Raw genomic sequence first — 25,938 nt, 5'->3', positions numbered from 1 at the left:
CCGAGAGGCGGAGCTTGCCGTGAGCTGAGATCCGGCCACTGCACTCCAGCCTGGGCTACAGAGCGAGACTCCGTCTCAAAAAAAAAAAAAAAAAAAAAAAAAAGAATAGGATTGCAACAATGTAAATTTCTTAGGTTTGATAACTGTACTATGATTATATGAGATGTTAATATTAGGAGAGCCTGGGGGAAGGGGATACTGGAACACTGTACTATTTTTGTAAATCTTCTGCAATTCTAAAATTATCTGAAAATTTAAAAAACATAAAAAACCAGAAAGTGAAACAGAACTTCTTTTACAAGATTCTTTATACCAATTTGCTAACTTTCTTTGAGACTATTATTCTGAGGTAAGTGTATAATGGAAGTGGTAGTGTTTATTTAAGAGCCACCAAGGGAAGAATCATCTCTGAGCTCTTAAATGATAAGATAATATTTTCCTCCTTCAAGATGTAATGACTCCTGCAAAATATGTCCTATTTCTGCATTTTAAAAATAACAGATCTCTTGTCCTTTATAATGTGTCCTAAAATACCTTCAGTTTGGGAAGGAGATTTAGTTCAGGGTCAGTTAGATTTCAATTATTTGAGGAACTGTATTTAACTGTGACTCAAAGCCAGGTGCATAATAGATGCCAAGGGAAGAAACAATTCACCCAGCTAGTTCAGACTCGCAGTGAATTTCGTTAGCCCAGTAAGCTATTACATTCGATGTGTATAAATGCAGGCCCCCATTTTATCCACAGCCAAACCTTTTTAGACACAGTATGACTTGGAGCATTTCATAAATTCATTCATTCCAACAGTAATTTTGTTCTCCAAGTACGTTTTCTTTGTAATCTTATTCAGCTTTATAAACTACATACAAACTCTGGAGGAATTTGCAGGTGGAAAAGTCAGTGATTTTTAGCTGATAGTCCTATAACATGGTGGTAAGACTAGATTTAGAACTTATGGTCTTTGATTTATTTGTAAGTTAAAATTTTTTGTTAAAAAGGAACTCATGTCATTTGATCCTTTTCCTAAGGTTCTGTTTCTACTTGGAGGGTCTACTATAAGAGAACTCTGTGAGGTTTTGAAAAGATACTACCTCCTTCATGGGATGTTCTCCTTTCCCCTCAAGACTACTGTGAATTCCTTCTCTGTTCATTTTCTTGAATTCTATATCTTTATTCTTTGCTCTTTTATTAATTTATTTACACATTCAAAAACATTTTTCATTTATCAGGACCAACTTTGTTGTAAATACTAACAATAAAGACATGAAAACGAATTACATATTAGCAAGGGTGACATACATATAAACACATCATAATTCTGTTTGAAAAGTTTATCATACGGGGCTCTTTAGGACTGCTGAAATGGCATAGGTTGTGGATTATGAATCATGGGGAAAGGTATGGAAATGCTTTCAAAAGGAATTAAGAAAATTTTCCATAACATAGCTGTTGTTTCTACTGGACTGTGATGTTCTTGAGTATTATATTTTCCTCACCTTCCTTTACAAGGACTAACACTAATGATGAATGAAAAAATAAGTAAATGAATGTGCTTTCTTTGGCCTCTCCAGTGGAAGCTCTAATGTAGATAATTGATGACATATTTACAACAATGCCCTTTTTTGGGCCACTATAGAGGAATATTCCTACATAGCATTTTCTGATAAATCATTTTAATAAGAGTGATTCTGAAGCTCTTACTCCTACTAATCTGTCACATTACCCATAGAGAATTTGACCTGACAATTCACCTCAGAATTAGGCTCAACTTATCCCAGAATCACCAATAATTTTTTGTTCTGTTTCAATTGTAGATAGCTACAAAGATCAGGAAAATAATATTTTTATCAAGCATATAAGAAAGCATTTATAGAGTTTGTTTTTAGCCAATTTCTATCTAACAATATTATATTTATTAGCTTTGGACTATTATGCTATTCATTGTGACCAATTTGTCTATAGATGCTCACAGTATAAAGCTTTGAACCAGAAACTGAAGATCAGAGATGAACGTCCTCATTCTCTGTACTATTAGACTGAATTATATGAAGTTCCCAATATGTGCCTGTTTTAACTTAAAGTGGCTATTTTATGTTCTAAAAAAGATTTCAAAGAAAGTAATCCAATAAGATTTTTTGAAGATTCTATTAAAGTAAAGTAGGACAAGTTCCATAAAGATGATACACAGAACTATTATGGGGGCTTAAATGAGAGAAATATTACTTTTAGTTGGAGATAGGGATTAGCACATATTGTTTAGAGGAGATGGCATTTAAAATAGGACTTGACACTTTAAGTTGAAGAAGGCATTCCAATCAGAAGAAGCATTATTAGATTAGAAATCAGAGTATATAGAGAAATTGAAAAGAGTTAGTCACCAGTCAAGTATTATGATAAAAAAAGAATGAGGATGTGATATAATTGTTATCCTCAAAGAACTTGCAGTAGAATGAGATACGCCTGAAAACTCATTAACCACTAATATATGCCTAGAAAAGTTACGAAAAAGTTAGGATTATTCTTAAATCATCAAGATATAAGAAGCTACTGAAAATTATTAATAAAGGAAATTAGATACACAGAAATGTGCCTTATAAATTTTATTTTTGAAGAGCTATTTAGGCAAAATTGAAGTGTTAAGGGGCAAGAGACAGGGTGACAAGCTCATAACAGGAGTCATAAAGAGGTCATTCTATAAGATAGAGAATTGCTTTCAAATTCTACTAGTCTATATGCTTTTAGAGATCACACCTGCTTCCTTTATTATTATTATTATTATTATTATTATTATTATTATTATTTTGAGACAGAGTTTCACTCTTGTTGCCCAGGCTGTAGTGTAATGGTGTGATCTCGGCTCACTGCAACCTCCACCTCCTGGGTTCAAGCAATTCTCCTGCCTCAGCCTCCTGAGTAGCTGGAATTACAGGTACCCACCAACAGGCCTGGCTAATTTTTGTATTTTTTGTTTTTTAGTACAGACAGTGTTTCACCATGTTGGCCAGGCTGATCTCAAACTCCTGACCTCAGGTGATCCACCTGCCTTGGCCTCCCAAATAGCTGGGATTACAGGCATGAGTCACCGTGCCCAGTCTTCACTATTATATTCTCAGTGTGTAGTTTACTATCAGTAAATATTTGTTGAATTAATGAATATCATCCAAAAATCATTCTTGTAAAAAAATTAAAAGTTATATCTGTAAAGAGATACATTCGTAAATCTTATGAATCAATATTTTGTGTGTGTGTGTGTGTATGAACAGAAAGAGAGAAAAATAGAAGGCAAGAGAAACATCATGTATATGCACATACACATACATATAAAGTGAGAAAAGATAGAGAAAATGTAGCCAGAAGGAAAAATCAGTTATGCCCTGGAGCAAGTATAGAAAGTCTTTAATAAAAAATTAAACACATTTTAAATAAAATGTAGGATACACTTTACTGAAGAAGGAACATTATACATAAGGACACAGTATGAGAAATAGAGGGTACCCTAAGATACAGGTGAATCGCTATGATAAAGCTACACAAGCAATGAGCTTGAATACATAAGATAAAATGTTTGACTTTATCTGATAGCTATTGTAGTTCACTAAGGAGTAATAACAAATGGCATGGGCTTGAAGGAACATTGATTTGATCAAACGATTTAGAGAAGAATGTGACAGCAGCTTGAGATCCAGTCAGAAGGTAATACACACGTATAGATAAGTGATAAAAGTTCTTGACCCAAAATAGTACCATTGTTAATGGAAAAGGAAAAACTCCACAACACTTTAAAAGTGACTTGGTGCAAATGGCAAATCCATCAATCTATACTTTGTGCTTCCCACATTGACCACCATATTTACATGCAATATTTCCATCTATTAAAATGGAAGCCAATATTTTGAGTGACTGAGAGAAGCCTTTTCAGGCCAAGAAACATGATCATATGTTTTGGAGAATTCATTTCTATGATGTAAAGAACTTAAAATAATGGAAATATATTTTGGAAAATATTAGTATGAACTGAACTTGTGTTTGGTGAATTTAGTAGAAATTCACATTGTTCCAGCACCCTGAACTGTCCCACACTTACTCTGCATAGATTATGGTGTGGTGGAGCTCACACTCAATTCCATGCCCAGGAAGATCTCCAGACATTCAAAGTATCTGCTCACCTGGAACAGTAGTGTAAGTCACCCCAGCCTTCCTGTGCATAAATCCTGGTGCAGGGGACCCCCTCTACTCCATACCTAGGCAGATTTTCAGGCATTCAGAGCAACTACTTGCCCAGAACTAGGCTGAGCCACCTAACCCCTTCTGTGCAGGGTCCCTCTCTGCTACATGCCCAGGTATATCTCCAGGCATCTGGAGTACCCATTCACATGTATTAGCAACCCAAACTGCCCCACACTCCCTGTGTAAACATTGTGGTGCAGCAGGGCCCTCTACATCATATGCATAAGCAGATCTCTAGGAATCTGGAACACCCACTCTCCTGGATCAGGATTTTAGGCTGTCCCCCATCCCCAAACAAAGAACTGGGGCCAAGAAGGTTTCCAAACTCTATGCCTGGGCACACCTCTGGGCAGCTGGTGGCCACCCACTGGATTCTCCCTTGGCACTGGTGCTTGTACCTGCCAACAGGGGACATGTAGGTGGGCTCATCTGGTTCAACTTGGCACATATTGCCCCCCAGACACCCCAGGTCTAAGCAGGGAGCTCACTTTTCTCCACAAATCAGTACATTTTTTGAGGCAACAGAGAGCTTCTCCCAGTAAATAAAAATCAAGTATACAGCCAAGCTGGCCTCATGCAGTTATTGCCCATAGCGCCATCCACTGACTTGTAGGTCAAACTGCCAATATAAGCCTGTCTATAGAAGGTCTTGAGGCTACAGAAGCAAAGCCAAAACTCCCTACCCAGCATTCTCTAGTCATACCCCATAAGGAGTGGGGGAAAGGTAAAGGAAAAAAGCAATAATATTATATGAGAAGAAAGAAGAGAAAAAGAAATCCCACCCATACAAAAATAATACAAAAATTAGAAGGGCCAGCATCTCCAGATGAGAAAAAAACGGCACAAGAATTCTGGCCTGTGAAAAATCTAAGTGTAGTGGTAATACCAGTGGTTCACACTAATTCTTCAGGATTGGTCCCTAACCAAAATGAAGGCTCAGAAATGTCAAACAAAGAATTCAAAGCATGGATTGCAAGAAAGGTCAACAAGATCAAAGATAAGATTTAAAATTAACACAAAGAAACTTCTAAAGCAATCTAGGATATAAAGAAAGAGATAACATCTTACAAAGAAACCAATCAGAGCTTTTGGAATTAAGAAACTCCTTTAGGAATTTGAAAATACAATTGAAATGTTTTTCAATAGACTCAACCAAGCTGAAGAAAGAATTTCAGATCATGAAGACCAGTCTTTCAAATTAACCTTGTCATACAAAAATAAAGAAAAAAAAGAATTTAAGAAAATAAACAGTCTTTGAAAAATATGAAATTAGATAAAGTGACCAAACCTACAAATTATTGGCATTCCTAAGAAAGGAGAAAAAGTGAACAATCTGGAACATATATTTGAGAGAATAATTCAAAAAAATTTCCCTAATCTTGACAGAGAGATAAACATCCAGATATGAGAAATCTAGACCACACCTGTGAAAAACTATACAAAATAAACAACACCAGGGAATAGAGTTACCAGACTGTCCAAGGTCAAATATAGAAATAAATCTTTAAAGGCAGCTAGAGAAAAAGTTTATATCATATACAAAGGGAATCCCGTCAGGCTAAAAATGGACTTCTCAACGGAAACCTAACAAGTCAGGAGAAATCGGGGGCCTATATTTATCATTGTTTAAGAAAAGAAATTCCAACCAAGAATTTAATGTCTTGCCAAACTAAGCTTCATAAGCAAAGAAGAAATCAAATAGCTTCCAGACAAACAAGCAATAAGGGAATTTGTTACCATTAAATCAGCCTTACAAGAAATCCTTAAGAAAGTTCAAAACATGGGAATAAAAGAACAATTCATGCTACCACAAAAACACACTTAAGTACATAGCCCATAAACCCTAAAAAGCAAGCACACAATAGAAACTTCAAAACAACTGGCTAACTTCAAAATAGGATCAAAACTTTACATATCAATATTAACCTTGAATATAAATAGTCTAAATGTCCCCACTTAAAAGGCATAGTTGAATTAAAACAGAAACAAACACAAAAAACGAGGCTCATCTGTTTGCTGTTTTCAAGAGACCTATCTCACATGTAACAACATCCATGTGCTCCAACCCCATAAGGCATGAAGAAAGATCTCTCACACAAATGGAAAACAAAAAAGACCACAGGTCATTATTCTTATATAAGATAAAATAGACTTTCAGCCCACAAGAGTAAACAAAGACAAAAAAGGGTATTATAATGGGTTTAATTCAATAAGAAGACTTAACTATCCTAAAAATATATGAACCCAACACTGGAGCACCAAGATTCATAAAACAAGTACTTTTAGAGCTACAAAAAGAATTAGAAATCCACACAATAATAGTGGAGGACTTCAACACTTCACTGACAGCACTGGACAGATCATCAAGGCTGTCTCGGACCCAAGTACAAGATGTCTGTTGGGTCCAATAGAACAGACAGAATACCCCACTCATCACCCACAGCATATACATTCTTCTCACCTGCACAGGAAACACGCTCTAAGATCAACCACATGCTCAATCATAAAGCAAGTCCCATTAAACTCAAAAAAATTGAAATCATACCCATCTTACTCTCAGATTCTAATGAAATAAAAATAAAATTCAATACCAAGAGGATCTCTCAAAATCACACAATTACATGGAAACTAAACATCTTGCTCCTGAAGACACTTGGGTAAATGATTATATTAAGGCAGAAATTTAAAAAATATTTACAACAAATGAAGAGACACAACATACCAAAATCTTTAGAATGCAGCAAAAATAGTATTAAAAAGAAAGTTTATAGTGATATACACCTGCCTCAAAAAGCTAGAAAGATCTCAAATTAACAATGTAACATCACACCTAGAGGAACTAGAAAACAAAGAAGAAACTAACCCCAAAGCTATCAGAGGAAAAGAAATAACTATAGTCAGAGCAGAACTAAATGAAATTGAGACACAAAAATTGTTAGGATCAATGAAACCAAAAACTGGTTCTTTGAAATGATAAAAAGGTTAACAAAGAAAAAAAAGAGAAAAGATGAAAATAAGTACCATCAGGAACAACAAAGGTGACATTACAACCCATCTCACAGAAACTTATATAAAAGATGCTCAGAGACTATTATGAGCACCTTTATGCACACAAATTGGAAAATCTAGAGGAAATTAGTAAATTCCTAGAAACATACAACCTCTGAAGATTGAATCAAAAATAACTTAAAACTCTGAACAGAACAAAAACAAATTCCAAAATTGAATTCATAATTTAAAAAATCTCCCAACCAATAAAAGCCCCAGACTAGATGCATTGACAGACAAATTAAACCAGACACACAAAAGAGGAGCCAATGCCAATTCTGCTGAAAGTATTCCAAAACATTGAAGAGGACAGATTCCTTCCTAACTCAGCCTATAAAGCCATACCCCTTTGATAACTGAAACCTGGCAAAGACAAAATTAAAAAGAAAACTACAGGCCAATACCTCTGAGGAACATAGGTGCAAAAATCCTCAACAAAATACTAGCAAACCTTGAGAGAAAAAAATGAAAAATAGGAGGCAGAACTAACTTGAAACTTCCACTCAGATGGACAGAACAGCATGTGGAGACCACATTGTGAACTTTTGCTCCAAGAACCACCTCAGAAACATGGTAGGAAAACCAAAAAAAATTCACAGACCCTTTGAAAGCAGCAGCTTGCTGCTGCAAACTCCATGAGAAAACTGTGAGTGCCCAAGGTGTGAGAGGGGGAAATGCCTCCTCCAAACAGACATCCTCACTGGGAAAACTGAAAATCCAGATCATGGGAGAAGTATTTAACCTTATCTAGAGCTGAAACAAATTTAGAGAGCTGAGCAAAATATAAAAGTAAAAGCAGCAGCAGGAAGAGCCCTGTAGGCACTCCCAGTCCCCAAGGGAGCCCAGGTAAGCCATTTATGACTTTGTCTCACAGAGGTCCTTGGGGAGGGCAGCCAGTGGAATTGGGGAAGGGCCACAGGGAGGAGACTTCCAGCTGAGTTGTGTAATAATTTCAACTGAGCACAAATTTTTCTGGGCAGAATCTGTAGGGCGGGAGTGGGTGCGAACAGGAAGTGCAGATATGAGAACAGAAGCCACAGCAGGCAGTGAGGGAAGAGGAACAAAAGCCCTGCTTACTTTCTGAGTAGGGGAGGCTTGTATTCTGGGGCAAGATCTCAGCTCTTTGCACTGGAGGCCTGGATATAAATTCAGCTCTATTGGCTGTTGTGGGAGCACAGCAAGAGTGAGACTGACCTTGCTGGCTGTGTAGGAGCTGGGTGTGGCTGTGTAGGAGCTGGGTGAGGCCCGTCACAGCTGGCTTTCCCCCACTTCCCTGGTGACCTGGGAAGGCAGCCATAATCCTCTTTGGAACACAATTCCATTGTCCTGAGAACCACCCCCCTATCCCCACAGTGGCTGCAGCAGGCCCCACCCAAGAAGAGTCTGAACCCAGACATGCCTAACACTGCCCTCACCTGATAGTCTTTCTCTACCCGTACAGGTAGTCAAAGACAAAAGACTATAATCTGTGGGAGCTCTATGGCCACTCCCAAAACCTAAGAAACCCAAATACCTACCCAGGTGACCTTAGGGCAAGCTTGTATCCCCCCTATACTACCACAGCCGATGCCCGTTTGAAAGTACCACCTCTTGGTTGGAGGCCAATCAACTCAAGCCATTTCAGCAACTCATAACAGAACAACTCTGCTCTAAGAAAAGAGAAAACAACAGCTCATTCCACCACCTGTAACATCCTTTTTAACCAGTGATCCTGAGTCTGTCCACATGACAGCTTCACTGGTAGCATAACCAGCATGCAAGAAAACCAGTGCACTGAACAAAACTACTACCAAAGACTCTCACAGAGTCCAATTCACTCCACTGCTAATTCCACTGGAGCAGGTGCTGGTATCCGTGGCTGAGAGACCTGAAGACTGATCAAATCATAGGACTCTGGAGACACTCCCTAGCACCAGCCCAGAGCCTAGTAGCTCAGCTAGGTGTGTAGACCCAGAAAAGCAATAACAATCTCTGCAGTCCGGATCTCAAGAAGCCCCATCCCTAGGGAAAGAGAGAGAACACCACATCAAGGGATCACTCCATGGGACAAAAAAACCCTAAATACCAGCCTTTGAGTCCCAGATCTTTCCTCTGACATAGTCTACCCAAATGAGAAGGAACCAGAAAAGCAATTCTGGTAATATGACAAAACAAGTTTCTATAACAGCCTGAAAGATCACACTATCTCACCAGCTATGAATCCAAACCAAGAAGAAATCTCTGAATTGAGAAAAAAAAAAAAAAAAAGAATTCAGAAGGTCGACTATTAAGTTACTCAAGGAGGCACCAGAGGAAGTTGCAAACCAACTTAAAATAATAATAATAATAATAGAGAATATGGACAAAAATATCTCCAGAGAAATAGATATCATAAATAAAAAACAATAGAAACTTCTGGAAATTGCAGACACACTTAGAGAAATACAAAATACACTGAAAAGTTTCAACAATAGAATCGAACAAGTAGAAGAAAGAACTTCGGAGCTCAAAGAAAAGGCTTTCATATTAACCAAATTTGACAAAGACAAAGAAAAAAGAATTTTAAAAAATGAACAAAGCCTCCAAGAAGTTTGGGATTATGTTAAACGACCAAACCTAGGAATAATTGGTCTTCCTGAGGAAGAAGAGAAATCTAAAAGGTTGAAAAACTTATTTAGGGAATAATTGAGGAAAACTTCCCTGGCCATGCTAGAGATCTGGACATCTAAATACAAGAAGCTCAAAGAACACCCAGGAAATTCATTGCAAAAATATCATCACCTAGGCACATAGTCATCAGGTCATTTAAAGTTAAGATGAAGGAATGAATCTTAAGAGCTGTGAGGCAAAAGCATCAAGTAACCTATAACCAAAAACCTATCAGATTAACAGCAGATTTCTCAGAAGAAACTCTACAAGGTAGAAGAGATTGGGGTCCTGTCTTTAGCCTCCCTAAACAAAATAATTATCAGTCAAGAATTTTGTGTTCACCAAAGCTAAGCTTCATAAATGAAGGAAAGAGAAAGTCTTTTTCAGACAAACAAATGCTGTGAGAATTTTCCAATCCCAAGATGGCACTATAAGAACTGCTAAAAGGAATTCTCAATCTTGAAACAAAATCTTGAAGTAAACCAAAATAGAATCTCCTTAAAGCATAAATCTCAGAGGTCTCATAAAACAATAACACAATGAAAAACAACAACAACAAGGTATTCAGACAACAACTAGCATGATGAATAGAATAGTAACTCACATCTCAATACTAACGTTGAATGTAAATGGCCTAAATGCTCCACATAAAAGATACAGAATGGCAGACTGGAAAGGAATTTACCAACCAATTGTCTTCCATCTTCAAGTGACTCACCTAACACATAAGGAGTCATATAAACTTAAGCTAAAGGGGTGGAAAAGATATTTCATGCAAATGGACACCAAAAGTGAGAGAAAAAAAAAAACAGACTTTAAAGCAACAACAGTTTTAAAAAGACAAAGAGAGACATTATATAATGAGGAAAGAACTAGTCCAGCAGAAAGATACAATAATCTTAAATATATATGCATCTAACACTGAAGCTCCCAAATTTATAAAATAATTACTACTAGACCTAAGAAATGAGAAAGACAGCAGCACAGCAGCACAGCAGCACAATCCTAGTGGGGAATTTCAATACTCCACCGACAGCACTAGACACGTCATCAAGACAGAAAGTCAACAAAGAAACAATGGGCTTAATCTACACCCTAGAACAAGTGCATTTAACAGATATTTACAGAACATTCTACTCAACAATTGCAGAATCTACATTCCACTCATCAGCACATGTAGCATTCCCCAAGCTAGACCATATAATAGTCCAAAAAACAACTGATAACAAATTTAAGAAAATCAAAATTATAGCAAGTGCTCTCTCAGTCCACAGTGGAATAAAATTGGAAATCAACTCCAAAAGAAATTCTCAAAACCATACAAATATATGGAAATTAAACAATCTCCTACTTCTGAATGATCTTTGGGTCCACAATGAAATCAAGATAGAAATTTAAAAATTCTCTTAACTGAACAATAATAGTGACACAAGTTATCAAAAGCTCTGGGATACAGCCAAAGTGGTGCTAAGAGGAAAGTTCACAGCATTACATGCCTCAATCAAAAAGTCTGAAAGAGCACAGATAAACAATCTAAGGTCACACCTCAAGGAACTAGAGAAACAAGAACAAACCAAACCCAAACCCAGCAGAAGAAAGAAATAACAAAGATCAGAGCAGAACTAAACAAAATTGAAACAAAAAATTACAAAAGATAAACAAAACAAAAGGCTAGTTCTTTGAAAAAATAAATGAAATTGATAGATCATTAGTGAGATTAAGAAATGAAGAAAGAAGATCCAAATAAACTCAATTAAAAATGAAATGGGAGATATTACAACTGATACCACAGAAATATGAAAGATCATTTAAGGCTACTATGAACAACTTTATGCACAACTAAAAAAGCTGAGGAGATAGATAAATTACTGGAAATATACAACCATCATAGATTAAACCAGAGAGAAATAGAAACCCCGAACAGATCAATAACAAGCAGCAAGATTGAAAGGGTAATAAAAAAATTACCAACAAAATCTATGTCCAGTACCAGATAGATTCACATCTGACTTCTATCAGACATTTAAAGAAGAATTGGTACAAATCCTACTGAAAAGAGTCCAAAAGACAGAGAAAGAGGGAATCCTCCCAAAATCATTCTATGAAGCCTATCACCCCATTACCAAAACCAGGAAAAGACATAACAACAACAAAAAACTACAGACTGATATTCCTCATGAACATACATGCAAAAATCTTCAACAAAATACTAGCTAACCAAATCTAACAGTATTTCGAAAAGATAATCCATCATGATCAAGTGCATGCAGGGATGCAGGGATGGTTTAACATAAGCAAGTCAATAAATGTGATACATCACATAAACAAAATTATAAACAAAAATCATATGATCATATCAATAGATGCAGAAGAAGCATTTGACAAAATCTAGCATTGCTTTATGATTAAAACCCTCAGCAAAATCAGCATAAAAGAGACATTATCATAAGGTAATAAAAGCCATCTATGTCAAACCTACAGCCAACATTATACTGAATGGGAAAAAGTTGAAAGCATTCCCCCTAAGAACTGTAACAAGAGAAGGATGCCCTCTTTCACCACCCCTATTCAGCACAGTACTGTAAGTCCTAGCCAAAGCAATCAGATAAGAGAAAGAAATGAAGGGTATCCAAACCAGTAAAGACGAAGTCAAACTGTCTCTGTTCCCCAATGATATGATCATATATCTAGAAAACTCTAAAGACTCATCACAAAAGCTTCTAGATCGGATAAATGAATTCGGTAATGTTTCAGAATACAAAATTAATGTATACAAGTCAGTAACACTGCTATACACCAACAGTGACCAAGCTGAGAATCAAATCAAGAACTCAATACCTTCTACAATAGCTGCACAAAGTAAAATAAAATAAAATAAAATACTTAGGAATACACTTAACCAAAAAATGAAAGACCTCTACAAGGAAAACTACAAAACACTGCCAGAAGAAATCATAGACAGCACAAACAAGTGGAAACACATCCCGTGCTAATGGATGGGTAGAATCAATATTGTGAAAATGACCATACTGACAAATGCAATCTACAAATTCAATGCAATTCTCATCAAAATACCATCATCTTTCTTCACAGAACTAGAAAAAACAATCCTAAAATTTGCATGGAACCATAAAAGAGCCCACATAACGAAAGCATGACTAAGCAAAAGAACAAATTTGGAGGCATCACATTACCTGACTTCAAACTACTCTACAAGGTTATAGACACCAAAACAACATTGTACTGGTATAAAAATAGGCACATAAACCAATGGAACAAAATAGAGAACCCAGAAATAAGCCCAAATACTTACAGCCAACTGATCTTTGACAAAGTAAACAAAAACATAAAAGTGAGGAAAGGACACCATTCAACAAATGGTGTTGGGATAACTGGCAAGCCACATGTAGAAGAATAAAACTGAATCCTCATCTCTCACCTTATACAAAAATCTAGTCAAAATGAATCAAAGACCTAAATCTAAATGCCAAAACCATAAAAATTCTAGAAGATAGGCTGGGCGTGGTGGCTTATGCCTGTAATCCCAGCACTTTGGAAGGCCGAGGTGGGAGGATCACCTGAGGTCAGGAGTTTGAGACCAGCCTGGCCAACATGGTGAAACCCTGTCTCTTAAAAATACAAAAATCAGCCGGGCATGGTGGCAGGTGCCAGTAATCCCAGCTACTCAGGAGGCTGAGGCAGGAGAATTGCTTGAACCCGGGAGTTAGAGGTTGCAGTGAGCGAAGATCATGCCATTGCACTCCAGCCTGCGGGACAACTCGAGACTTCGTCTCAAAAAAAAAAAAAAATTCTAGAAGATAACATTGGAAAAACTCTTCTGGACATTGGCTTAGGCAAAGACTTCATGACTAACAATTCAAATGCAAATGCAACAAAAACAAAAATAAATAAATGGGACCTAATTAAACTAAAAAGCTTCTGCCCAGAAAAAGAAATAATCAGCAGAGTAAACAGACTAACCATATAGTGGGAGAAAATTTTTGCAAACTATGCATCCAATAAAGGACTAATATCCAGAATCTACAAGGAACTCAAACAAATCAGCAAGAAAACAAAACAAAACAAAACCAAAAAAAAAAAAAAAAAGAAATCCCATCAAAAAGTGGGCTAACCACATGAAGAGACAATTCTCAAAAGAAGACATCAAATGGCCAACAAACATGAACAAATGCTCAACAACACTAAATATCAGAGAAATGCAAATCAAAACCACAGTGCGATACCACCTTACTCCTGCAAGAATGGTCATAATTAAAAAATCAAAAAATAATAGATATTGGTGTGAGTGTGGTGAAAAGGGAACACTTAACACTTTTACATTGCTGGTGGGAATTTAAATAATACAACCATGGTAAACAATGTGGAGATTCCTTGAAGAACTAAAAGCAGATCTACCATTTGATCTAGCAATCTCACCATTGGGTATGTACGCAGAGGAAAAGAAGTCATTATACGAAAAAGACACTTGCACATGCATGTTTATAGGGCACAATTCACAATTGCAAAAATATGGAACCAGCACAAATGCCCATTAATCAACAAGTGGGTTAAGAAAATGTTATATATTTATATATATAGAAAACATTTATATATATAGACACATTTATGTGTATACACATATACATACACACATACACACAATCCTGAGTGAAGTAACTCAGGAGTTAAAAACCAAACCAAACATCTTATGTTCTCATTTATTAGTGGGAGCTAAGCTATGAGGATGCAAAGGCATAAGAATGATCCAAGGGATTTTGGGGACTTGGGGGAAAGGGTAAGAGTGAGGTGAGGGATAAAAGACTACACATTGGGTACAGTGTACCCTTCTCAGGTGATGGGTGCACCAAAATCTCAGAAGTCACTACCAAAGATATTATCCATGTAACCAAACACCACTGGTTTCCCAAAAATTATTGGGAAAAAAAACTAGCAATATGAATTCAGCAACAAATCAAAAAGGTAATTCACCATGATCAAGTAGGCTTCATTCTTGGAATGAAAACTTGGTTAACCTACACAAATAAATAAATGTGATTCTCCACATAAAATTAAAAACAAAAAGTGTATGATCATCTCAATAGGCATAGGAAAGGCTTTCAATAAAATCCAACATCCCAGCCAGGTGCAGCGGCTCATACCTGTAATCCCAGCACTCTGGGAGGCCAAGGCAGGCAGATCATGAGGTCAGGAGTTCAAGACCAGCCTGGCCAATATGGTGAAACCCTGTCTCTACTAAAACTACAAAAATTGGCGAGGCATGGTGGTGCGTGCCTGTAGTACCAGCTACTCAGGAGGCTGAGGCAGAAGAATCGCTTGAACTTGGGAGGCGGAGGTTGCAGTGAGCTAAGATCACACCACTGCACTCCAGCCTAGGCGACAGAGTGAGAATCCCTTAAAAAAAAAAAAAAAATCCAATATCCCTTTGTGATAAAAATCCTCAAGAAACTAGGCACCAAAAGAACACATTTCAAAATAATAAAAGCCATCTATGTCAAACTCATGACCAATGTCATACTGAATAGGCAAAAATTGGAAGGATTTTTCCTTAAGAACTAGAAAAAGACAAGGATGTCCATTCTTACCACTCCTATTCAAATATTACTAGAAGTCCTGGCCGGAGCAATCAGGCAAAAGAAAGAAATAAAAGGCACCCAAATAGGAAAAGAAGTCAAACTATCTCTCTTCATGAACAATATGATTTTATACCTAGAAAATCCTGAAGACGTCACCAAAAGGCTCTTGGAACTAATAATCAACTGAAGTTGATAATCAAGTGAAGTTTCAGGATACAAAAACAATGTACAAAAAGTACTAGCATTTCAATACATTATGGAAGCACTACAACTGTTCCTCAAAAAATTAAAAATAGAACTACCATTTTATATGGTCATTTCACCTCTGGGTATGCATCCAAAGGAAAGGAAATCAATATGTCAAAGAGGTATTTGCACTCTCGTGTTTATTGTGGCTTTACTCACAATAGTCAAGATATGGAATCAACCTAAGCATCCACCAATGAATGAATACATAAAGAAATGTGATAGAGAAATATGTTAACACAAAATGTAGTACTATCAGCCTTATATATATAAAAAAGAAAATTATGTCATTTGTAATAACAAGAATAAACCTGAAGGACATTATGCTGAGTGTAACAAGCCAGGCACAGAAAAACAAATGCTACATGATGTTATTTTCAAGTGGAATCTAAAACTCATAGAAGCAGAGTAGAATGGTGGTTACTGGGGGCTGGGAGGCAGGGGTAGAAGGGTGTTGAGAGCATGGGAATATATTAGTCAAAAGATACAAGTTTCAGTTAGGAAAAATAAGTCCCAGAGACCTATGGTACAGCATGGTGATTATAGTAAATAATAATGTTTTATATACCTGAAAATTGCTAAAAGAGTAGATTTCAAATGTTCTTATCACAAAAAAATAAGTATGTGAGGTGACAGATACATTAGATAGCTTGATTCAATAATTTTACAGCGTATATATTTTCCAACATCACACTGTACACCATAAAAAACACTTTATTTTTAATTAAATATAAATAAAAATAACATAAAACAGAGACATATAAATTGAATATTTAGCAAAAAAAAAAAAACAGAAATTGAGAGAGGGCAATCATTTAGAATTAACCATTGGCTGGATCACATGGCATTGCAGCTAGTAGAAAAATTAGAAATTATAGAATCCAATCTTATTTTATATGAGTGAGATGAGTGAGATCCAGAGAAAGCAAAGGGCTTGCCCAGAGCAATACACTTCTTTGTTGAGTCAAACTATAATACTGAATTTCTGACTCCTGAGTCAGTATTTTTGTACCACATTATTGTCTCAACAGATATCTCCCCAAAATATACTTTCAATGTGTACAGATACCTCTAAGCACGTATAATAATATGACTACAGAACAAAATCCACATGTAGAATACACTACAAAAGCCAGTTTTCTTCTTCATTTTTCCCACTCCATTACTCATACTAATACACTGTTTGCTCATCTGCCTAACTCATATTTTTACTCATTTCCTCTAAGAATTCCTGGATCTTACTACTATTTTCAAACCAATTATCAAAAAGCATGCATAGAAGTTACAAAAACCTAACTTAGGAACATTAAAAAATATTCAAATAAATGGAAAGGTTTTTCTTGGCTTTTATTAGGATTCAATATTACATATATGGTAGTTCTTAAATTAATAATGGAAATTTTTGGTGAATAAAAAATAATAAGATAAACAGGCTTTTCCTATTGTTTAAAATATATTTCAAAACTGAAATAATTAAAACTGTGGCACTAGCATAAAAAGAGACATAAAACAAATTCATGCTTAATTTTTTTTTGCAGACATATGTTTTCACTTCTGTTGTATAAAATCCTTATAAACAGTTACCAGTTCACATGGTAATTATATGTTTAACTCAACTAGAAACTGCCAAAATGTTTTCTAAAGTGTTGTACTATTTTTGATTCCCAGCAACAGCATATATGTCCAGTTGTTTCATATTCATTCAGTCAACAATTGGGATAGTCTGTGTGTGTGTGTGTGTGTGTGTGTACTTGCTTTATAATGATTGTCTATGGGGTATCTTATTGTGGCTTTAATTTGCCTTTCCATGATGATTAATTATGTTGACTGAGCATCTCTTCAGGTGCTTATTGGTGATTCATATTTCTTCCAATCTATGGTGACAGAAAGAAGACTGGCAGTTACTTGGGGACTGGTGATGAGAGTTGGAATCCAAAGGGGCATGAGGAAGCTGAGTTGATGGAAATGTTCAACGTCTCAACTGTAGTGGAAGTAAGTGTATATATTAGTCAAACTTTACCAAACTACACACTTAAGATGGGTACATATTACTTTAAATAAATTATACCTAAAAGCTGCTTTTTTTAAAAAAAAAAAAAAAGGAAATGAAATATGAAAAAATACATTTATAAATGAATTTGAATAGGATGTCACAATTCCTATTCCAATGTTAACATTTCTTAAACAGATAAAATACATATTGACTTATTTAATGGGGTAGACTATAAATCAAGATTCTTTAGGTGTGATTATATTCAAAATAATGTCCTTTGTTAGAATAACATAGACCTACTTAAAATATATTAGACAGCTTTTATTGATATATAACATACATAGTATACATTTCACTCCTCAGTGTACAGTTCAATGGTTTTTTTGTATAGTCACAGAGTTGTACAACTCTCACTACAATCTAAATTTCGAATACTTTGTACCCCTTAAACAAACCCAAAGCCCATTAGTATTCACTCCTCATTCACCTCCCCACCTCCATCCCTAGACAAACACTAATTTTTCTTTATAGATTGCCTATTCTGAACATTTCATGGAAATGAAATGGTACAATCTGTGGCCTTTTATAACTGGCTTTCATGCAGCATAATGTTTTCAAGGTTCATCCATGATCTAGACTGTATTTAATTTATTTTTATGGCCAAAAAAATTCCATTGTATGCATATACCGTATTTCATTAATCCTTCATTAAATGATGTACATTTGGGTTGTTTCCACATTTTGGCTACTATGAATAATGCTGCTATATTATTCTGCTTAGGCTTCCATAACAAAATACTATAGATTAGTTGGCTTAAACAATGTAAATTTATTTTTCACAGTTCTTGATGCTGGGAAGAACGTGCTTCCTCACACAGCAAGATTTTAAGACCCCACCCTTAGATTTTAGTAAACCTTAATTACCTCCTTAAAGGCCCTAGCTCAAAATATAATGATATCGGAGGTTGCTTAGGACTTCAACATGTAACATTAGTTGGAGAGAGGGACATAATTCCCCATAGCAGCTGCTGTGAACATTCATGTAAAAATTTGGGATGAAAGTATATTTTTATTTCTCTTGGATAAATACATAGGAGTGGAATTGCCAGATTATATGGTAACTCTATGTTTAACTTTTGAGGAATGGTCAAACTACTAGAAAAAGCCTAGATTGTCATGAAGGAAAGTTAAGGATGATTCTGGGGAGGGCTCAGAAGAAGAGGCAAGCTGTAGGGGAAGCCTTAATCTTCTAAGAGATTACTTAAGTGATCATGATAAGAATGTTGGTAGAAGTGTGAAAGGTAAAAGCAATTCTGATGAGGTCTTAGATGGAAATGAGGAAAAAATATATTGGAAACTGGAGGAAAAGCCATTCTTGTAATAAAGTGGCAAAAAACGTGACTGAATTGTGTCTGTACCCTAGTGCTTTGTGGAGGGCAAAACTTACAAGTAATATACTAGGATAGCTGGCGGAAGAAATCTCTAAGCAAAATTTTCAGAGTGTAGCATGCTTCTCTTGACTGCTTATAATAAAATCCAAGAAGAGGAGAATCAATTAAAGATGGAGTTTAAAAGAGAAGCAGAACTTAAAAATTTGGAAAAAATTTTCAGTGCTGCCATGTAAAAAAAAAAAAAGTGTGTTTGGGAGAGGGCGTAGCCCAAGGGTGTAGCCAAGTGAATATTTGATAAGGAGGTTAGTATGGATATAAGGAAGCCAGATACTATTAATCAAAACAAGGAAAGAATGACCTCAAAGGCATTTTGGATATCTTCAAGGCTGCCACTTCCAAAACAAGCTCAGGGTACCAGGGTCTTGAGGGTAAAAGGGTTTCAAAGGAGGTGCCCAGGGCCCTCCTGGAACACGGGGGCTTGCTGCCCAGCACCACCTCAGGTCTCTGCCCCTGTATCCCTGTGCAGTTCTCCTTGGCTGCCCCAGCTGTGGTTTCAGGGAGTCCCAATTTGGCTCAGGTAGGCACAAATGGTAAGGTATAGTGGTGTCTCTTCAGTGCCAACTCTAGGCACACGGAGTGCAAGAGCTGTGGCGTCACTACAGAGAGCCCCCACAAGGGTTATGCCTAGTGGAGTCATGGGAGTGGTGCCACCACAGACAGTCCCCACTAGGCCAACAGTCAGAAAGCTGTGGGCTTGGGGCCACCACAGAGAGCCCTCACTATCTGTGGAAATGAAGCCACCTCTAAGATGCCAGATTGTAAAGCCAACAATGTGTGATTCCAGCCTAGGAAAAGAGCAGGAATGTGATCTCAATACCTCAGAGCTGTGGTGTGGGTTGCACCCAGTGAAGCTGTGAGGGTGGGGCCACCCTAAGCCTTGACCCCCCGTCTCAACATGTCTAGAAGGCAAAATATGGAGTCAAAAAGGATTATTCCCAAACTTCACGTTTTAATATTGTCCTGTTGGTTTTGAATTTGCTTGGGACTGCTTTCTTCTTGCCTATTTCTCCCTTTTGAAATGGAAATGTATATTATGTGCCAGTCCCATCTTTGTATTTTGAAAGCATGTAACTTATTTATTTTCAGAGGCTCATAGTTGGAGGGGAATTTGCCTCAGGGTCAAATATGTCTTTGGGTCTTACCCATATTTCATTTAGATGACACCCTGAATTGTAGACTTCTGAATTGAGGTTGGAACAAGTTAACACATTCAATATGAAATGAATGTATTTTGCACATGAGAAGAACATGAATTTTGGAAGGCCAGGAGTAGAAATGCTATGGTTTGAATGTATAGGACCCTCCAAAATTTACATGTTTGAACTTAAACAAGTAGGTGATAGTGCTAAGAGGAGGGGATTTGTGGAGGTAATTAGGCCATGAGGACTCTCCCCTTACAAATGGAATGATATTATTGATTTATAAAAAAGATTGAAGAGAGAAAGCTAACCCATCTCTTCCACCATGTGAAGACAGCTTTCATCCCTTCCACCTTTTCCACCATGTGAGGATGCCACTAGAAAACATCATCTGTGGAACAGACCCTTACCACACACTGAATATACCAGTGTCTTGATCTTGGACTTTTTAGACTCCAAAACCGTAAGGAAATAAATTTATATCATTTATAAATTACTCAATCTAAGGTATTTTGTTATAATAGCAGGAGTGGACTAAGACAGTCTATCTAAAATGTATCAATTTTGTTAATCATTTTTAAAGAACAAGGTTTGGGGGGTTTATTTTTCTCTATTGTTTTTCTATTCTAAATTTTATTAATTTCAATTAATTTTTAAATCTTATTTCTCTGAGGACCTGGTAATTTTTTTTCCTGTTTAATGACTTGTTTAAACTGTTTTTTGAAGTCTATTTTTTCCATCGTTCTTCTTTGATGGTGCACCTTTAAGCATGCAAACAATCACCCTGGATGGCAATGTTTTTAGCAAGTCTCTCTTCAACTGTTGCTCTTCCTGATCTTTGTCATCTGCCTGGTTTGGTATCACACTCAGCTATGTGGCCCCACTAATAGGCAACGATTTGCTCTATTGTTTTTGATAATGCCTGGGGACATAAATTATTTCACAGTCTGATCCAATTAAATGCAGGCCTTGTTGCAGAGGTAGTTTTACAGGCCAGTCTTTGGGGTTTGTTCTGACCCCTGTAGGGCTCTTTGTTTCTATTTTTTTTTCTGGTAAATTTCCTAGCATATAGTTTAATTTGTTGATCTTATAGAGCTATCAGCCTTTTTAAAAGATTGTTTACTACCAAAATCTTTATATTTTTGCAAGTGCCCTTAGACTTGAATTTCTCCACAGTTTCAAATGTAGTCAAATGTTTTTGAGAAAGTTTTTGAGCTCTCTCTTCGCAGAAGTGTTTCTCCCACTGCCCAAAATCTCTGAACCACGGCCTCAGAGATTAGGGTGAAAGTCACACCTTTGTTTGCAAGCATGGCAGAGAATATGGGTGGTAGCCTCTTGTCTTCTCACATTACTTTCTCTAGTACTGAACCTCTGCTCTACCAGTGAGCTAGTGTGAGAGTGATAAGGAACTCAGTATTTCTGGCCTGCCTGATGAAAATAAGGACTCCATTCTATGAATGGTGTTGGGGTGGAAGAAGTTTTAACTTTACAAGAATTGCCAAACTTAGTAAAAATCTTGCCAGATCAGTGTTGTTGTAATAATTATTTGTTTCCTAATAAAATCTAGTTAATTGTTATCTATCTGGTTATTTCCATTTCTTACAGTATGAGAATTACTAATCAGGTATGTTTTACTTACTGATATTGCTATGATATTTAATTTAGCAATTTTTCCAAGGCCATAAACTAATTTAGACATTCTTTGTCCTTTTCAAAACTATAACTGATATTCCTGAGTCTAGTAATTTAAGTTGGCAGAGGCACACAGACTTGTATGTAGGGTGAAAGAAAGGAGATTAAGAAATTAGTCTTCTTAATATGCTATAATTGTTCAAATGATTCTATAATGTGTGTTTCAATGTGTGGGTTATTGTCTGCATGTTTCAAAAGAAGAGAATATCTTAAATATTACTCAGTTCAATATGTTTTTGTGGAATTCTGAGATAAATATAAAAATTAAGCTGAAGCAGAGAAATTCCTCTTCAAGAGACTGATAAACAGTGCCTGTTTTGACTAATATCAGAATGTTATCTTCATTTTTCTGGTCTCTCATACAAGAAACTGGAAAACAATAAGGACACATTTCTTCCTGCTTTCACTCTCATTGTTTACATAACAAATCCATGTCAAAATCCTCTAGTCATTACAACACACAGTAAAAATCTTTGGACTTTCATTAATTTATATATTTTATGTAAATCATTCTGGTGCAAGCCACCATTATCTCCCACCTGAATTTGTGCAATAATCTTCTAACTGCTCCTCACCTCTCATCGTTTTTAATTTTACCCTTCTCAAAATTCTTCTCTATATAGTGCTAGACTTTTTAGTCACAAATCTGATAAAAATGGCCACCTGATGAAACCCTTCAATGGCATTTTATTTGAGGTAAAATTTATCATCTTCATTCTGCTCTACAAGAGTCTGTATAATCTGACCTGTATGTATTTCTTCAGTGTCCTCTTGTACCTTCCTCTAACCAGATGCTTACCACCTCAGGGCTCTTTTTCATGCTGGGCTGGTTGCCAAGGTGGCATTGTTTTTTCCACTCTTTGCCTAACTTTTCTTTTCATTTAACTTAAATTAAATGTCCTTTCCTTAAAGACACTTCACTGACCCTCCCAATCTAAACCTGACACTACTCTGACAATCTCAAATTTATTAACTTCATATTATTTGCCACTATTTAAAATATTAATAGCATGTTTGTGTGATTAAAACATCATAATATTCAATAGCACGCCCAGGAATTTCAAGCGTGCTTAACCCCACTCTGCAAACTCAATCCCCCAAAAACACACCCCACCAATCAAGGTTCAGGTTTTGAAGGATCCACATTTGGGTTTACAGAATTCCCAAAGTATAAGGAAAAGGTATCCACAAGTGATAGATAGGAAGTAGCACAAGGAAGTCTTGTGATCCAACTGCCGATTTTCTTCTGCATGATAATTAACCTTAAAGGCCCAGATAGAGATGAAGTTAAGTTTCCCGCCATCTTATAGATGAAACTGAAGGATTACCTCATCATATAACTCCGTTCAGTTGATAGGAGATAATCACTTGTAAGAGAGCTGCTGAGTACATTGATCCAACAAAGTGCCGGAGACACTCCTGGGTCCAATCTCTGGCACTTCCTTAGTGCTTGTCTCATCTCTGGCAACTAGAGTTGTAGCTACTTACTCTTCCTTACTTACCTTACAGTGAATTATTGATCACACTTAATTTTGAACTATTCTCTGTCTAAATTAATTTGTATGTGTATACAAAACTTTATTTCATATAAATAAATTTACCCAAAATTCATATTGCAAGTAACTTGCATAACTCTCTCATAAGACAAAACATTTCTTCAAGTCAAACTATTCTTTCAATTAAATGTATCATACATATTCTTGTCTCTGAGCCCATTAACCTTATTATAATCTGTTTTTCTGTTTTCTGTGTATATGAGTGCAAACATCTTCCCAGGGCTTAGCTCAAATTCTTACGCTTTGAATGACTTCTTTCTATTCTTTCTATGTATATTATTTCCTACTACCCAACCTGTTATGAAATTTTATATTGCATTTTATATTACTTACTCGGTATCTGTGCCTTCTTGTTTTACTAATCTTTTTTACATATGTGTCTTTTCTATCCAAGGGAAAGTTCTACATTTTTACTACTGAGGAGTAGGAAAGTGGTTTTGTATTCCTATAAGATTTTATATATATGTGTATACATATATATGTATGAAAGGAATAATACATTAATGACAATTCTAGATATTTGTAAGCTATTTATTCTTCAGAATTAGCTTGCTAACATCTTTATTCTCTGAGTTTTTAAGAGTTTTATCTACAGGTATTTGTACCACTTAGATCTCCCAGTCATTTCTTTTGCTTGCATAAGTCAATATAGGGGATATATTGATCCTATTATATAGTCTGTTTCCCAGAGCTAACATATTGCCCTGTATATAGTGGCAGCTGCATAAATATGTATGTTGATAATGACACTATTGCAACTCATATTCGATGTCTGCTTTTTTCTTATTCAAATAACTGAGCATATTTTTAAATGTATGTGTTCAAATACTATATAATCACAATGATTATATAGATTGTAATGCACCTAAACAGAACATTATGCAAGAAGCATAAAATACTATCCATTCTCAATAATGAAATTAGCTTAGTTTCAGAATTTAGGGAGAATATAGCTAGCATGATCCTTCTCAAGGCTGTATGTTGATTCTTTTTTAACAGAATGCCTCTGAGTAGCTATTAAAAAATTAGTCCAAGAGAACCGGAGATCATGTCCTCATACACAGAGTTGTACATGCTGAGGTGTAACAGCCACAATGAAGGGAGTCTGGATGAGTATCTGCTCTGGTAACTGGAAAACAACTAAAGCAAGATATTTTTAGGATACGTGGATCAGGTAGACCTAGCATTGAAGCATATTGACAAATAACAACTGACTGATGCTCCTTTCATTCATTCATTTTACCAAGATTTACTGAACATCTACTATGTGTCCCCTGAAAATACAAAGGTGATTAAGACAAAGCCACTTCCGACAAGGTGTATCTGGTCCCAGGTTGAGCTAGAATGCTATTCTTCCTTGGGAGTAAAGTTTTTTTGTTTTTCAATCTAGTTTTTATAAAGGCAGAAGATAAGTTCTTGTTGGTAGTTTCAATGATGTATCTTGGACCAAAAATCAGAATCTATTTTAGGAAAATAGAAGCAAATATTAGAAAAATCATAGCATAAACTATGTCCTCTCACTTCCTCAGTGGCAACCCAGCATTATTTTAGTGTTTTCTATCTCTTTTGATCTTACTGTTCACTTTCTTTATTATAAAGATAAGCCCTGTAAATCTTTACATCTGTCAATATCCACGTTCTTTTATCAAAAAACATCTGAAACACATTCACACCCAATAATAAATGTCTTAAAGTCCTTTAAACCATATTGTCTCCCCATAGGTATTTTCATTTTAACCAGAAAAAAAAAAATAATAATGGCAGTATGTTTGAGGACCACTGGGTAGTACGTTGCAGGCCAACCACACTTTAAAGATGGCTACATATACTAATTACATCTAAATCCCCCTGTTGAATAGAAAGTCCTAACACAAGCAAAGAGTGATGAGATTGGATTGAAAATCAGATTTAATGAAGAAGATAATCATTCACTGTTGTTAGCTCTCAATAAGCAAAATTCTTTTCTATAGGAGTTTTCATAAAGTTGACAAATCATGGTATTGAACCTCACCTGGCACAGCTCTGAATCCCAGGTGAAATGAGCAATATGAGTTAGTGCCTCCTTTGTCAAGTTCTGTTAGCACTCTGATTTCCATGTTGACAACATGGAATAAGTTTGTTTTTTTATCACTATCACTTTTGACTTTTGTACCAGTAATGGCAGCCAAAAGGCCCTTAGTCATTGCTGTTTTTCCTACATTTATTCAGAAGCATTTGAGGATTTAAGATCAGGTCAGAATATTTTCCTTCTGCTCAGGAAGATAAAACCATATTAGAATTCAAGACGGAGTTATAATCTTTCTCATAGCTGTTTAGAGCAAAAATATACAGAAAATTTAGTTGCAATATAGCTATTACAGTTGTAGC

At 36.0% G+C, this 25,938-nt stretch overlaps 1 long non-coding RNA gene across 3 annotated transcripts in view; it reads left to right on the top strand.

Annotated features, from left to right (window-relative positions):
• Window positions 1-25,938, top strand: part of LOC105488911 (uncharacterized) — a 320,242-nt gene that overhangs the window by 212,281 nt on the left and 82,023 nt on the right. For all 3 annotated transcript variants that reach the window (XR_011619649.1, XR_011619647.1, XR_011619648.1), the window contains one exon: window positions 17,627-17,732. This is a non-coding gene — a long non-coding RNA (uncharacterized lncRNA). The remainder of the gene's footprint in view (window positions 1-17,626; window positions 17,733-25,938) is intronic.

Source organism: Macaca nemestrina, chromosome 2, assembly GCF_043159975.1.
Source record: "Macaca nemestrina isolate mMacNem1 chromosome 2, mMacNem.hap1, whole genome shotgun sequence".
Lineage (NCBI taxonomy): Eukaryota > Metazoa > Chordata > Mammalia > Primates > Cercopithecidae > Macaca > Macaca nemestrina.
Note: the sequence above shows the minus strand (reverse complement) of the source record. Positions and strands in the feature narration are given on the sequence as shown.